This window comes from Macaca nemestrina, chromosome 15 (genome assembly GCF_043159975.1).
Source record: "Macaca nemestrina isolate mMacNem1 chromosome 15, mMacNem.hap1, whole genome shotgun sequence".
NCBI classification, from domain to species: domain Eukaryota; kingdom Metazoa; phylum Chordata; class Mammalia; order Primates; family Cercopithecidae; genus Macaca; species Macaca nemestrina.
In genome coordinates this window covers 12,322,099-12,337,048 of record NC_092139.1, presented here as the reverse complement: position 1 = coordinate 12,337,048, position 14,950 = coordinate 12,322,099, and the positions used below count along the sequence as shown (strand labels likewise).

General features: G+C 39.9%; 1 long non-coding RNA gene across 16 annotated transcripts in view; it reads left to right on the top strand.

Annotated features, from left to right (window-relative positions):
* LOC105470662 (uncharacterized) overlaps positions 1–14,950 on the top strand; it is a 411,643-nt gene that overhangs the window by 264,559 nt on the left and 132,134 nt on the right. For 11 of the 16 annotated variants that reach the window (XR_011613241.1, XR_011613249.1, XR_011613245.1 and 8 more), the window contains one exon: positions 1,088–1,226. The exons of the other annotated variants lie outside the window; for them this stretch is intronic. This is a non-coding gene — a long non-coding RNA (uncharacterized lncRNA). The remainder of the gene's footprint in view (positions 1–1,087; positions 1,227–14,950) is intronic. 16 annotated transcript variants of the gene reach the window in all.

Sequence of the window (14,950 nt, the reverse complement as noted above, 5' to 3'; positions counted from 1 at the left end):
AATGCAGGAAGTGCAAGCCATAAAGGCAACCTGGGGAAAAGAATTTAATTTCAGGAAGCATGCCACTGCCTGGAAGGAACATTAACAAGACTTTTGTACCCAAATCGTCCCTGGCCAGTATCGGGTAGGACTCAAAAATGTAACCCACACCTTCTGGAATTGTCCACGGGGAAATCATCTTTGTGCTTGTTTGAACTGCCGTATCCTGGTAGAAATCATTGCTACTCTCATCACAGCATTGTTGTATGGAAGTTTACTGTCACTGGCAATAAACATAGATGAAAGGAGGGGGGAATAAGAAAACAAAAGGGAAAAACAGAAGCAAAAAATGCACCAGAGTGAAAAAAATATCCATAAACTCGTTGTTTTTTGTCTCTCTAGTTGCTCTGATGTGCACAAAGGAAATAGACGGAATAAAATCACATCTCAGGAACACCAACATAAATTCCCCCTTGCTTTGACAAGTACGTAATTTTCTTCAGAGATGCTCTTCACGTCTGGAGAGTTATGAGGCAATTTCATTCCCATCTGACAAATTTACAAAGAAACATTAGAGAGAAGGGATTAGGAAAGCGAGAAATCTTTATAGACTTTTTCCTCAGGCTGTATTTCCCTTCCATCTCTTGGCTCTTCCTTGAGGACCAGGCATGAATGCCTCACACAGTGTGGACCTCGTAACCAAGACACTTAGGAGAGAAACAAAACATGAAATGTGCTTTCAATCAACTAATTGTATTTACATTATTGGGGAATGGGGGTGGCCCTTGGGGACGAGGAGAGAAGATTCTTGTTGGCAAACATGGAAGTGAAGTCTCTGAGGTATGGATTCAAAATGGTATTTGTAAAATTGGACTTTGAAAGAAATGCAGAAAGAGAAAGAGAGGAGGCAGAGAGAAAGAAAGGGAAGGAGAGAGAACTGAATGGCCTGAGAAAGTTTGTGGTGCAAAGAAGCATTTCAGGATGATCACAATACAGGATTAATAATAGCAAAGCATATATATTTTTTTCCTTGTAGGACTATAGACGCTAAGGCAACTTGGAGTTTTTCTCCTTTTAAAACATCTCTGTTGCTCATTTCATTGCGCAGCTTTCAGAGTGACCGACCATACCAGTTTGACCAAGACTGTATTGGCAGCAGCACTTAAAAGCTCACATCTCAGAAATCCTTTGGTCCTGGGTGAATTGGGATGGTTGGTTACCTTACCACTGATGATTGTAATTCTCAGGTAAGTTACTTGAGTTTTGGCAGCTGTTAACTCTCCTAGATATTTGCAACCTTGAATTATTCACGTTTGGTCTCTGTTAACTAGCAAAGTGAATGTGCACACACATACATAAACATATATAGTTTGTTCATTTTGGGATTCTAGTAAAGTCTTCAATTAAGGTCACCGTGAGGGCTTAGAATTCTGAAGGAAAAATCATAATAGGTGCTCAGAAGTTCAGGAAACGTATTTTTTTTTTCTTGGAGTTGAGATTAAACGTAATATAATGCAGATGCTGTCGGATATAGAACCCAAATGACAAATGTTTTATAACTGGGACTTAGGGAACGGAGAAAGTAAGAGATACATAGCTTCCAAGACCTTAGTTGAGAGCCGCAAAGCACCCATAATACTGTATGTATAATTTGGCAGGAGAAAGGTGAGATATTTGTGAGTGTATTACTATCGTGTATTTTTTAGAGAGTACAGCTGGATTTACGGGTGGCTGTGTTTGTGATTTACTGGCCATATCAAAAGACTGAAATTGAACCTAATTTGTGTAATTTCAGCTTTCTGGTCTTTAAGTTTTTCACTTGTAGTCACAATTTAAGTCATTTGCATTTTTAAAAAATTCTATTTTTGGTGATACTTGTTGTTTTCCTTCTTTAAAGTTACAAGAAAATATTGTTTACCTTCCTGTGGAATGGTGATTCATATTGGAATGGGATGTTGAAAACCTTTAGGACAGAAGAGAAACCAAGCGTTTATTTTGCCAAAAACATCCCCAGAGATCTTGCATTTTGGGGTTTAAGTTTAACATCCTAAAACCAAATGTTGAAGTTGAATTTGGATGCTATCTCTCTTGAAACTCTCACAATCAAACTCTCCCTTTAATCTGTCTGCTGAATATGAAAAACGGGCTTCTTTGAACTACAAATGCTTCTTTTTGCCTAACTTAGAGAAATAAACAATGATAAAGGATGTTCATCTATAAAGAGGCTTGGTCCAGAGGCATATGAAAGTTGTGAGTTATCTGAACTGGCTACCCTCTGTAAAACCTGCCCTGTACTTTACAGAGGACAGTCTATCCCAATATAACCGATAGGATGTACAGATGGCTTTTTGCTTACAAGCAAGCATAAGTACAGTGTTGCCGAGAAATTAGATTGATCATGATGAGAGCTATAAAAATTTAAAATATCCCCTGGTGGAAAAATTTTTTTTCTTTTTATTCTGCATTTGAATCTTTTAAATACTGTAACTTTTGGGGGAAAGTTATTGAGACATAAAAGGAATATTTGAACTGCTTTGGAGTTTATGATAACCACTGTATAATACATTATCTTGAAAGCCTTTATAGTACACAGTTACAAACTTCCAGGAAATCTATTAAAATGCAGCATTAATTAACATAAACTTTTTATAGTGTTACTAATATTCTGCAAACAACTAAGAGTTTAAAAGCCCTTTTTACAGGCATTTCTTGCTGCCTATACGCTGTGATCAGCATGAATTATAGGAAACACTAAAGGAGTAGAAAGAAATGAATTTTCATCGCTTGTTCTGGATGGGAAATTCACCTCAATATCTGTCTTAATTTGAAGAAGTGTGAAGACAAGATACTCGCCAGTTTGATTAGCATCCTCTTTGTAGACTTGTACAGCTGACCGAAAGCAAAACACTGATGCTTCAATATTCATTCTCCCAACGGATGATAAATAACATCTTTGAGATGACTTTAGAAAACAAAAGGATTTCCTTGAATCCTGGGAGATGGAGTTTGGCTGTATCCGCTCACAAAACTTTTACGATCTCATCAGTGGGTTAGTCCATGATACAGGCTACATTTAGACACTTACAGATGTGTCAAGTGGTTCCAGAAGTGAAAGTAGTATTTTAATTTTTTGTTGTTGTCTGGTTCCCAGTTGCACTGGCAAATCTCCGAAAACTGAATCTTGACCTTTTTTAGAGCGATGTTTTTAATTCCAAAGGGGAGGAGGCCTTTCAGTCTCTATGCCCAAAGGGCAAAACTGTCTCCATTTAGGACTGAAATGAAGATGACCTGGGCCTGAGTTATCTAGTCATAATTATTTCCCAACCCTCTGTATTTAAATGTGTCTGCTCTAACATGAATTAAGCAAGGTTTCTTTGCTTCCTCTTTGCAGTGCAGTCTGCTATTTGCAAAAACTAGAGTGGTGATTCTGGCCAAAGGTTCCTCACTTTCTTAGGTCTTTGGTGTCATCTGGGTGCGACTGATGATTTTCTATTTTAGTAAATACTTTACACTCTTACTTTATCTTTTTTTTTTTTTTTTTTTTTTTTAAATAAAATGCTTTCCAAATCCCTTGGAAGCAGAGTCCTTCAACATTTTGTTGCCATTCTGCTGTTCCCTCTTCCCACAACATCACCTGATTCTCACCCCATATGGTACTAGGATTTCACTATGATAGTCATAAAACAGATTATTATGCATATACATTATTTGCTGGGTACATTTTCTCCATTAAGTTTTTTGTTTATTCAAGAGATATTTGCTTGAGGAGCTCGGTATTGGCCCTCCCATTTTATCCCTTTTCTCTATTTATATTGTCATCAGTACCTCTTATCTTTGCTTAGCGGGTATTGTGTGCCAGGTATTGCAGAAGTGTTGGCGAACATGACAGATGAGCTTGCTCCTCCTGGAGTTTGTCTTCTAGTTAGGGTAGCTATGCAAAGGGCAAGCAAGCGAATGACTAACAAGGCGATAAGTCTATGGAGGAAAGAGACCGATGACGTGATGGAGTGTGACTGGTGGAAACTTGAGGCAGCGTGGCTGGGATGTCATCTGTAAGGACATCTCATCAGAGTGGGAGTTTGAGTGCTGAGAAGAAACCGATGATACAGAGATCCGGGGATGACGGAGCAGCGGGTGCAAGGGCCAGGTGGAAGCGAGCTTGGTGCGGGCAGACCAACGTGGGCTGGTAGAGCAGGATGAACAAGGATGTCAGAGAGATGGGAAATAAGCAGTGTCTCTAATAACAGCTACCACATATCAATGTGAGCACTGAAAAGACATTACCTCCATACCTTGCAAAAGCCTTGAAAGGAGGTGATTGTTAATCACATTTAGCAGATGATTAAATAGAAGTTCAGAGAGGTAATGTGGTTTGTCCAAGGTCACACAGCCAATAGAGCTAGAATTCAAATGTAGATTTGCCTGATTCCAATATTTGTCCATTAAATATATTTTGAGTACCTGTAATGTGCCTGGCACTTGGTAGATGGTGAGGATAAGCAAAATAAAATTTGTATTCTCATGAGGCTTATCTCCAGTAGAAGGAATCAGGGAAGAACTAACTGTATAGTTTATCAGATTGTGAGAAGTACTATGGAGAGAGACAAACAAGGGAAAAGAAGGCAGGAGGGGAGATAGTGGGGAAAGGGCTGCTCTTTTGCACAAGAATTTCAGGAAAGATATCATTGATAAGGAGCTATTTGAGCCAAGAAATGAAGGAAATGAAAGCAAGCCAACACGTTTCCCTTGCAGAGCAGTCCAGATATAACAAGTAGCAAATGAAAACTTTCAAAGTGGGCATAAGTATGGCGTGATGGAGAAACAGCAAGGATATCAGTGGCTGGATTCAGGTGAACATGGGAGAGAATATGAGACTAGGTGGGCTGTGGAGAAGTCTTCGGCTTTTACTCTGAGTGAGATGAGAGTCAATGGAAGGTGTTGAAGAAAAGAGGGTCATCTTATAAGTTTAGTTGTATTACCATGAATCTGGATGCTTGTTAAAAGGTAGACTGTTGGGGAAGAGTGGAAGCAGGAAGTTGGGAGGCCAGTGATGATTCGGTGATTCAGGCAAATATCATGGTGGCTGGTGTCAGAGTCCTGGCAGTGAAGTTGGTGAGAAGGGGCCAGATGTATGATATATTTCAACAGTCGAGTCAACAGAATTCACTTGTTGATTTGGGTGTGAGGTGTGAGAGAAAGAAAAATCAAGAATGAGATAGTGTTTATGGCCTGAACCACAAGCAGGACAGAGCTACCATTTACTGAAGGGCAAAATCAGTGGAGGTGGGCATATTTTCAGAGGAAAAAAAAAGAGCTCAGTATTGGCTCTCCCATTGTATCACCTTTTTCAATTTATATTGTCAACTATACCTCTTAGTTTTGCTAAGTGGGTCGCTGATGTGCAGATGTTATTTGAACAGAAAATTGTCAACATTTTTCTTCCTTAACAAAACAGTGGTTGTCAGTACACTGTGCTACTGCATTAATTAGCTTTGCTGCATAACAAATGACCCTCGAATTTCAGTGGCTTACAATAACAAACATTCATTTTTAGGAAACCAGAAATACAGGATGGTTATGACTCAGCTTAACCCTGCCCCAGTACTTCCTTCTTTGCCAACTTCTGCCTGTACGTATCTGCTTACATTCCATTGGCCAAAGCACATGGGGAACTACACACCCCTCTCAAATGGCATGACACTTCCTTCATTCAAGCCTGGTTATCATCCAATCAGTTAAAAACAAATAAGTAGATCCAGAATGACCATGCAACAGCCTCCAAAGAAGATGAGAGGCCTCAGCCCCCACAAATCCAGTGAGAACTAGTTCTTGCCCATGTCTCCAGCACTCAAGCATCTCTACACTGGAGCAGCTTCTACCTGGCAGTAAGCCTATCTCTTTGCTAATTTATTTCTCCCATGATGACCTTGAGCTCATTCGTAGCTGGCCTGTGTCTTTATTCGCTATTGCATCATCAGTGCCTACTGCAGTCCTACACACGGTAGTTCTAGTTCCGTGTGATTGGTTCAGATGCATTGTACCTAGCTTGTAGAATTCATTTAGAGGCTGGTTTCTTTTAAAAGGAATAAATAGAGGAATGGAAAAAAGATAAGAAAGTCGAGAGTTAGCAAATTCAGATGCTTACAGAAGCCAGGCAGATAACACACGTAGTGCCTCCTTAGGGTTTGAGACAAATGGGTGTGGTGGCCCATTTAGCCAAGTCGGAGTACATACCCCTGACATGGTAGAATTAAAAATATTTTAGGCCTGAGCACAGTGGCTCATGCTTGTAATCCCAGCACTTTGGGAAGCTGAGGAGAGTGCATCACTTGAGGCCAGGAGTTTGAGACCAGTCTGGCCAACAAGGTGAAACCCTGTCTCTACTAAAAATAAAAAAATTAGCCAGGTATGGTGGCACATGCTTGTAATTCCAGCTACTCAGGAGGCTGAGGCAAGAGGATCACTGGAACTCAGGAGGTGGAGGTTACAGTGGTCCAAGATCATGCCACTGCACTCCAGCCTGGGTAACAGAGTGAGACCCCCATCTCAAAAAAGAAAAAAAAAATTTAGAAGCCAAAAAAACGCAAAACTACCTGTGCTAGTCAAATAAAACTATTCGAAGGGCAGATTCTCCCTGAAACCTGTCAGTTTGAGAATCTAGTAACAGAGTTTGGAAGATTTAGGCTTATCAAAGGAAAACCTTTGTTTTTGTTTTGTTTTGCTCCCTCCTCTCAACCTCCCTAACTATTGGGTACTAGGCTTAGTACCTGGGTGAAGACATAATCTGTACATCATACCCCAGTGACATGAGTTTAGCTATATAACAAACCTGCAAATGTAATCCTGAACCTAAAATAAAAGTTAAAAAAAAAAAAAGAGAACCTATTTGTAGGAAGGCAGGTATCTTTCCCTCACCCTCCATCATTAGGTAGTTCTTTGGTGAAAAAAAAAAAAAAAAGAATCTTTTTATCTGAAACTGGGACAAGAACTAGCTAGAGGGAATACCTTTATTTCTTTTGCCAAAGATAACTCTGGAGATTTTGTTTTTAGTTCTCTTCCATCTTCCTGAACCCAAGTCTTCATACAGCACACCGGGAACAATTTGCATACTGTTTGGGTGGTGGAGGGGTGTTAGTGGGTGGAGGAGAAGGAGAAAAAGGAGGAATGTTTAGGTAAAGCCCTGAGAGTTTCTGCCTCTCATGCCTGAGGTGCGGAGGTAGAGCTCTCTGGAATATTTCCAAGCCAAGTTGCGGAAGCCCACACTTCTCCCGCCTGGAGGGTTGTTCTTTGACTTCATCGAGGGCATCCAAGGCCAGGGTTATGAAATCTGATGCTCAGCAGAGAATTGCTGAATCTTCTCCCACTACGATGTTTAGGAACTGGGGTCAACTAGGACGTAGGTCAACATTAGTGGTCCTCAGGAAATTCGACCTGCAGATACATTTTGTTTGGTTTACACAGCAATTATAAAATTATATGTGTTAAAAAATTAATTCTCTATGGGCCAGTATTTACAAACCATGAGATTTTACATGAAAATCAATATTTCTGCCTTCCTCTGAAATGTAGAAGCTCTGTCAATATGGGGCCGCATCTGGCTGAGTAACATCTGCCCACTTCATTAAGAACATGCCGGCTAGCTCACCCCCGTCCCTACCCAGCCCACTCCACTCAATTATTTCACCTGGATGGCCCTTCTAGACAATTGGGAGTAGACTCTTGACCTATATATTTATGTATAATATCTGTGGCTATAACTACATTGCTGTAAATGCCTCAGATATCATCTTTAATTTAAAGAGCAGCCTGCCCTTTAGATAATCAACTTCGGCTTTTTAAAACCAGAATTGTTAATTATCCTGGCAGTATTTTCTTTGCCCTCAACCTGATAAAGTCACTGTGAAAGGATGCGATTATTTGGTAGGTGAATCTAAAGGATATCCTTTCTCTTTTTTCCCTCTTCTGCTATTCTCTCTTTACTCACATCCTCCTTGCCAACCAATCCAACACGCAAGAAGCCCTTCAGGTGCTTAAAGGAGATGGAAAATATTCCCGGAAATGCTGAAAGTTTGCCACATTGTCAGAGGATAAAAGCACAGTGTTCAATCCAAAGGCTTTGTGTAGGTTGTTTTTTTTTTTTTTTTTTTCAATGCAAGTTCCAAGTTAAATTTGAGGATGCTTATCTTCTCTACATTTTAATGAGAAGCTTTTGCTAAGAATTTTTTTTAAACAAAGGCACAAAAGTTTAAATCCTTTGCGCAATAGCAGTGAGTATTGAAGTGACATGCTGTTTTTACCTTTTGAAAAACAGCAATGCTCAAATAATCAGCAGGAGAGGGAATATTAGACAAGTAAATATGGAAGATTATGCTCACAAGCAATAACTGTGTCTATTAAATATGCAAACCATGCAGCCTGATATGGATTTTTTTCATAACATCATTTTATAGGTATATGTGTATGTAAGACTGGGTATATAGTAAACTTTTATGAGTTAAATCATATTTTCTGTTAGCTTTTGTTGTAATTACCAAGATGCTTATTGTAATTTCTGATTGATCTTCAATTGGCACTACCCCATAACACTTTATCTTGAAAATTCTCTCCCTGTAGGCCTCGTAGGTAGTGAATGTTTTCTCTGTAAACGTTCAACATACATGAGAGGTCAATATGTAAAGGGACCTATTTGTAAATGAAATAAAGCAAATAATATGGTGGTTATTTTTGCATTTAGATAGATAAGTAACATTGATTCTAATGAGAGGGACCTTCCTTTCTTTATAGCAATTGTACCATGCAGTGTTAGTTATGTGCTGATTTCTCAGTTTATTTCATGTCTACCTTCCCACTAGATTGTAATTTCTCTGAGGACAGGAATCATGCCTTTGTTTATTTTCTTTCTTTAAAAAAAAGTGTGGCAAAATACCCAGAACATCAAATGTACCATTTTAATACTTTTTAAGTGTATGGTTCAGTGGCATTATGTATATTCATGTTTTGTGCTGAAGGTCATCATTATATCTTCAGAACTTTTCATCTTCCCAAATGGAAACTCCGTAATCACTAAACAGTAATTTTGCCTTCCCCTCCCCCTCCACTGGCTGACAACCATCATTCAATTCTCTGTGTCTCCAAATTTGACTGCGCTAGGTGTCTTGTATGGGTGGAATCATACACTACTTGTCTTTCTGTGTCTGCCTTATTTTACTTAGCATAATCTCCTCAAGATTCAGCCATGCTGTAGCATGTGTTAAAAACCAGCCTTTATTTTTATTTTTTAAAATATTTATTTATTTGTTTATTTATTTATTTTTGAAATAGAGTCTCATTCTGTCACCCAGGCTAGTGCGATGGCACAATCTTGGCTCGCTGCAACCTCTGCCTCCCGGGTTTGAGCGATTCTTCTGCCTCAGCCATCCAAATAGCTGGGATTACAGGCATGCACCACCATGCCCAGCTAATTTTTTTGTATTTTTAGTACAGATGAGGTTTCACCATGTTGGTCAGACTGGTCTCGAACCCCCGACCTCAGATGAGACACCCGCTTAGGCCTCCCAAAGTGCTGGGATTACAGGCATGAGCCACTGTGCCCGGCCACATAACTTTATTTTTTTATAACCGTGTGCCTAGTGTCTAGCTCAGCACCTGGATGTAGTAGGAATTAGGAGACCACAATATATCTTTGTTGAAGGAATACATGAAAGAATGACTCAATCAACCACATTGTATTCCCCTTCGTAGCCTTGGGATCAGGACACAGTAGGTCCTCTGTAACTCTTTGGGGAAGAAGAGAATTATTTGGCTTCCTGATTTCTGAAGCAGAGCCCAGGGGGCAGTTGAGATACTTTTTGGAACATGAAAACCTCGCCATTTCCCCTTGTCCACGATGTTTGAATGCAGTGTATGAAAAGGAACTCGGTGGCATCTTTTCAAGCTTGTAATTTGGGTTGCTTTGTGTTCACTGCTAATTAACCAGTTGGTGATGTGCTGTTTGTCTTTTCGTCTGCCTCTGAGCTTGTCAGGAGTCAATGACAAGCCCAGTGAAACTGAGGGGCACTCAGATAATTAAGGTTTAGAGGCCTTCTTACCGACCCCATGATGAACCAGTTGCTTCCTCTGCCTCAACTGATGGGTAGCTGACACATGCCGTAACAGTGGCTTTCTCTCATGTACACAGTAGCAGAAGACTTTCCCACCTTTTAATGGCTGAGCAAACTTCATCCCAGGCAACCCTGGTGAATTGAAAGTGTATTGTCAAAGTTGCTTGTGAAGATGACTGTTTAGAAGAAAAGTCTTGATATATCAGAATTGCCACACACACACACACACACACACACACACACACACACACACACACAGTCTTTATTATTAACATCTAAATGCAAAAAGTAATACAAAGCTTTTTTTAAACATTTAAATGTATAAGGAGAAATGACTTTGTGTTCTATATTGTTCTTTTTGTGTGTGTGTATGCCTGTTTTTATCCTTTAAGAAACAACAGTGATAGAAGAGTATTGAGTAGTTTCTTTTTCTCTTATTTGAGACAAAGTCTTGCCAATCCTGGCTGGTTTGCATTGGTGTGATCACTGCTCATTGCAGTCTCAACCTCTCAGGCTCAAGTGATCCTCTTGCCTTAGCCTCTCAAGTAGCTAGGACTACAGGTGTGCACCACCACACCCAGCTAAGGTTTTATTTTTTGTAGTAATGGGGTCTGGCTATGTTTCCCAGACTGGTCTCAAAATCCTGGATTCAAGCAATCCACCAGTCAAGCCTCTTAGAGTGTTGGAATTACAGGCTTGAGCCACCTTGCCCAATTGAGAAGTTTCTCTAAATCTGATAACCTCCTCCTGTAGAGTCTGTGTCTGTTATACAAAAACATCAAATAATTGAACATCATGTGTGGGTGGCTCTACACCTCCTTACCTGTGCTTATCTTCTGCTTCCTCGCCTCTTTTTAATCCAGTGTGGTTTGGAACCAGCAGCAACAGCAGCTCCCCAGACCTACTGAATCAGAATCTGCATTTTGATAAGAGCCCCGGGTGACTCCGTATACATGAAAACGTTTGAGAAGTCCTTAGACCTACAGTTCACAGCTTCTCCTTTCTTATTCGACTGAATTGCAGTGGGATCTGAGTATGGTTAAAATAAATGAACAAAAACATAAGTCAGTTCTTGGGTGAGTCTCATGAACAATCAAGATTAAGAACCACTGATCTTACTCCAAGATATGCCACCAGAATCCTGAGGGCAGGGACCCTGTCTGCTGTGTTCTTTCCTAGGAAGGTGCTTGGAATGTAGTAAAAAAAATTTATTTATTGAATGTATTGTATACAAAAACCCAAGGCTCAAGTGACCTTGGGGCAGTGTCTTTTTGCATATGTAGACCCTGAAGGAGATATACCTGCCTGTCTGCTGACCCTACTCCCGTAGCTGGGCAACAAGTTCTTTGAAGGCAGATCTAGGTGGCCCATCTCGGTGTCCACCACACGTGTGGTTAACAGTCAAATAGAATCATGTTTTAGGAGGCAGGCTCTAGAGTTTGACTGCCTACCTTTCATTTCTGGACCTGCCACTCGCTGGCTGAGTGACTTTGGCCAGTTATTTATCTTCTTCCTGGGTGATATGGTTTGGCTCTGTGTCCCCACCCAAATTTCATCTTAAATTGTAATCACCACGTGTGGAGGGGGGGACCTGTTAATCCCCACATGTTGAGGGAGGGAGGTGATAAGATCACGGGAGGTTTCCCCCATGCTGTTCTTGTGGTAGTGAGTGAGTTCTCACCAGATCTGATGGATTTATGAGGCAGTTTTCCCTGCTCTTGCTCACTTTCTCTCTTGCCTGCTGCTATGTAAGATGTGCCTGCTTCTCCTTCTGCCTTGATTGTAAGTTTCCTGAGGCCTCCCCAGCCCTGCGGAACTGTGAGTCAATTAAACCTCTTTCCTTTATAAATTACTCAGTCTTGGGTGTATCTTTACAGCAGTGTGAAAATAGACTAATACACTGGGTCAGTCTCCTTATCCATAATATAGTATCAATTATAGCCACCTGATAAGGAGATTTGAGACTATGGTGAGAAAAATAGATTTAAGGCACATATTGGGCACTTAATTAAGGTTAGTTGTTATCATTCCTATTATTATGATATTTTACATAATATATAATTAAAAGTTTATAATATTCAATCATATTGTTATAAAAATGAATAGATTCTTCTTTTGCTTATATGAAGAAACAAACAGGGATAATAAAATGTTAGAGAAAGGGCAGTTTTATCCATACTAAAGATAATAGAGATATTATTTTCCTCTTCTGGGTGTGAGAACCATCTTTGTCTCCTTACACACTAGACAGGATACATTTTTCTGTGGTCTGTGTACATTTTTCCTTCTTGTCAGAGCAGCAGGAACCTTGATTCTTGCCTTTAAATGGGATCTTTCAGGAGATGGTATGATGATAAGATTTGTAATTTGCCCCCCTCTATCCTTGCGGGATCTTGGGCTCTGCTCCAGCTGCGTCAGCTCTGTTTAACTCAGTGATTTGGTGACGTCTTTCAGATCTCAGAAGGGCTCAACAAATGCCACCACAGAGTTCAGTAGTGAAGACATAATGCCAAGATTAAGCAAGGTTGGTTACATTTGTAAATGTAAAAGGCTCAAAGCTTTGTTTGAACAAATCAATGCAATAGATCTTAGGTAGAACAGAATTCTAGCAGAACTATGAAGTTTCTAAGAAAAAAAAGAAAACCTATACCAGTGAGTGTTAAAGTCTCATATGAATAATTCCATTGTGGCTAAGTGCGGTGGCTCACACCTGTAATCCCAGCGCTTTGGGAGGCCGAGGTGAGCAAGTCATTTGAGGTCAGGAGTTTGAGACCAGCCTGGCCAACATGGTGAAACCCTGTCTCTACTAAAAATATAGAGTGTGGTGGTGCATGCCTGTAGTCCCAGCTACTCGGGAGACTGAGGCAGGAGAATTGCTTGAACCTGGGAGTTGGGAGATTGCAGTGAGCTGAGATCACACCACTGCACTCCAGCCTGGGCGACAGAGCAAGATTCTGCCTCAAAAAATAAACAAAAAACTAAAACAAACAAACAACAACAAAAAACCCCAATTCCATTGTGTGGCGACTATGATGATCATCATTGGCTCTTTTTTCCCATCCCCCTTGTGATGATAAAGCTCAAACTCTGTATAAGCTAGGATTATGGTATGCTGTGCACAGACCCCCAAAATGGTGACTTAAAAACAATATAATTTTATTTCAGTCTCACAGAAATAAAGGTTCAACTGATTTGGCAGCTCTGCTCTGAGAAATTCTGTTAGGAATCCTGGGTGCTTTTCTTTCGTTTCTTTCTATCACTGTAATGTTGCCTTTGCCTTCATGACCCAGGATTACTGCCACTGTGGTTTGCATTCCAGCCAGGGGGAAGGGAGAAAGAGGTCAGAACCCTTTTCCTTTTAAGAGCAAAATATACAAGTTGTACATGATCACTTTTATTCACACATCTTTTAATCAGGCAGTCCCACCCAACTGCAAGCAAGACTGGGAAATCCGAATTTTTTGTGGCCATGTGTTCTGCTAGAACTCAATTACTCTATACTCTCTCAGAATATGTGATTGGTACAAAGCTGTTCCCACCTTCAGCTCCCAGGGGGACACGTGAACCAGACTTGGCACCTCAGCGCACCACATCTCCGTGGCAACTGAGAGAGGTTTCCAGTTGCCCTTGCAACCTTAACTGCAACAAAGAGACTTGGTCCTGGGTTCTTGCTGTGACTAGCAGTGAAGAGATTGCTCTTCCTTCTGGAGTTGCTTCACGGGATGAATGTAATCCTGGAGTTGCTCCTGTTTTTTTGCCTCCTCATGGAAAAGTGAATATAACACAGAGGAAAGTAGAGAAGAGACCGAGAGAAAGGGATTCCTGATGACACAGTTAGAGCACCTGGATTCTGTTGTACCTGAAACCAGGCTTACCCCAGATACGTAAACCAATCTACTTCTTTTTCTTTTTTCTTTTCTTTTAGTTAGGCTTGCTTGGAATTGTGTTCTTGCCATTTATTATAAAAAAGGACTCTGAATAATATGTACCTGTGTTAGTTCATTTTGCATTGCAATAAAGGAATACCCAAGGCTGGGTAATTTTTAAAGAAAAGATGTTGATTTGGCTCACAATTCTGCCGACTGTACAAGATGCTTGGATCCTGCATCTGCTTCTCGTGAGGTCTCAGGAAGCTTTTACTCATGGTGAAAGGCAAATGGGAGCTGGCATGTCACATGGTGAGAGAGGGAGCAAGAGAGAGAAGAGGGAGGCCACAGACTCTTTTTAACAACCAGATCTCATGTGAACACATTACCGTGTTATATACTTCTATATATAATAATATCAATATAATATATATACTATATGTATAATATATTTGATATATGTATGATATATCCACCTCTGGCAGAATTTACCCACATGCCTACTTCTATGTATACTAAAATTAATATTACATATAGAAGTATATAATATATAGTATTATATATAGAAGTATACTTTATTATCTATATTATATGTAGAAGTATGTGATATACTACTATATATATACTACAACACTATTATAGAAATATAGTCTATGTATAGTATATATGATGTATACTATATATAGAAATATATGTATCATATACTTTAATGATGCCCAACATATCTATTCTTTTCTTTGGTTTATCTTTGTTTTCCTTGTTTTATCTTTGTTTTCTTTGTTTTATATCATATACTTCTACATATAGTATATATCATATACATCATATATAGACTATACTTCTAAGTGTATGGTCTCCATTCCTGTGTCAGCAGCAGCACCTGAAGACTTGTTAGAAATGTAAATTATCAGTGATTCTCAAACTTACTTGTCTGAGAGTCACCTGGAGGGCTTGTTAGACCCCAGATTGGTAGGGCTCACCCCCTGAGTTTCTGACCCATTAGGA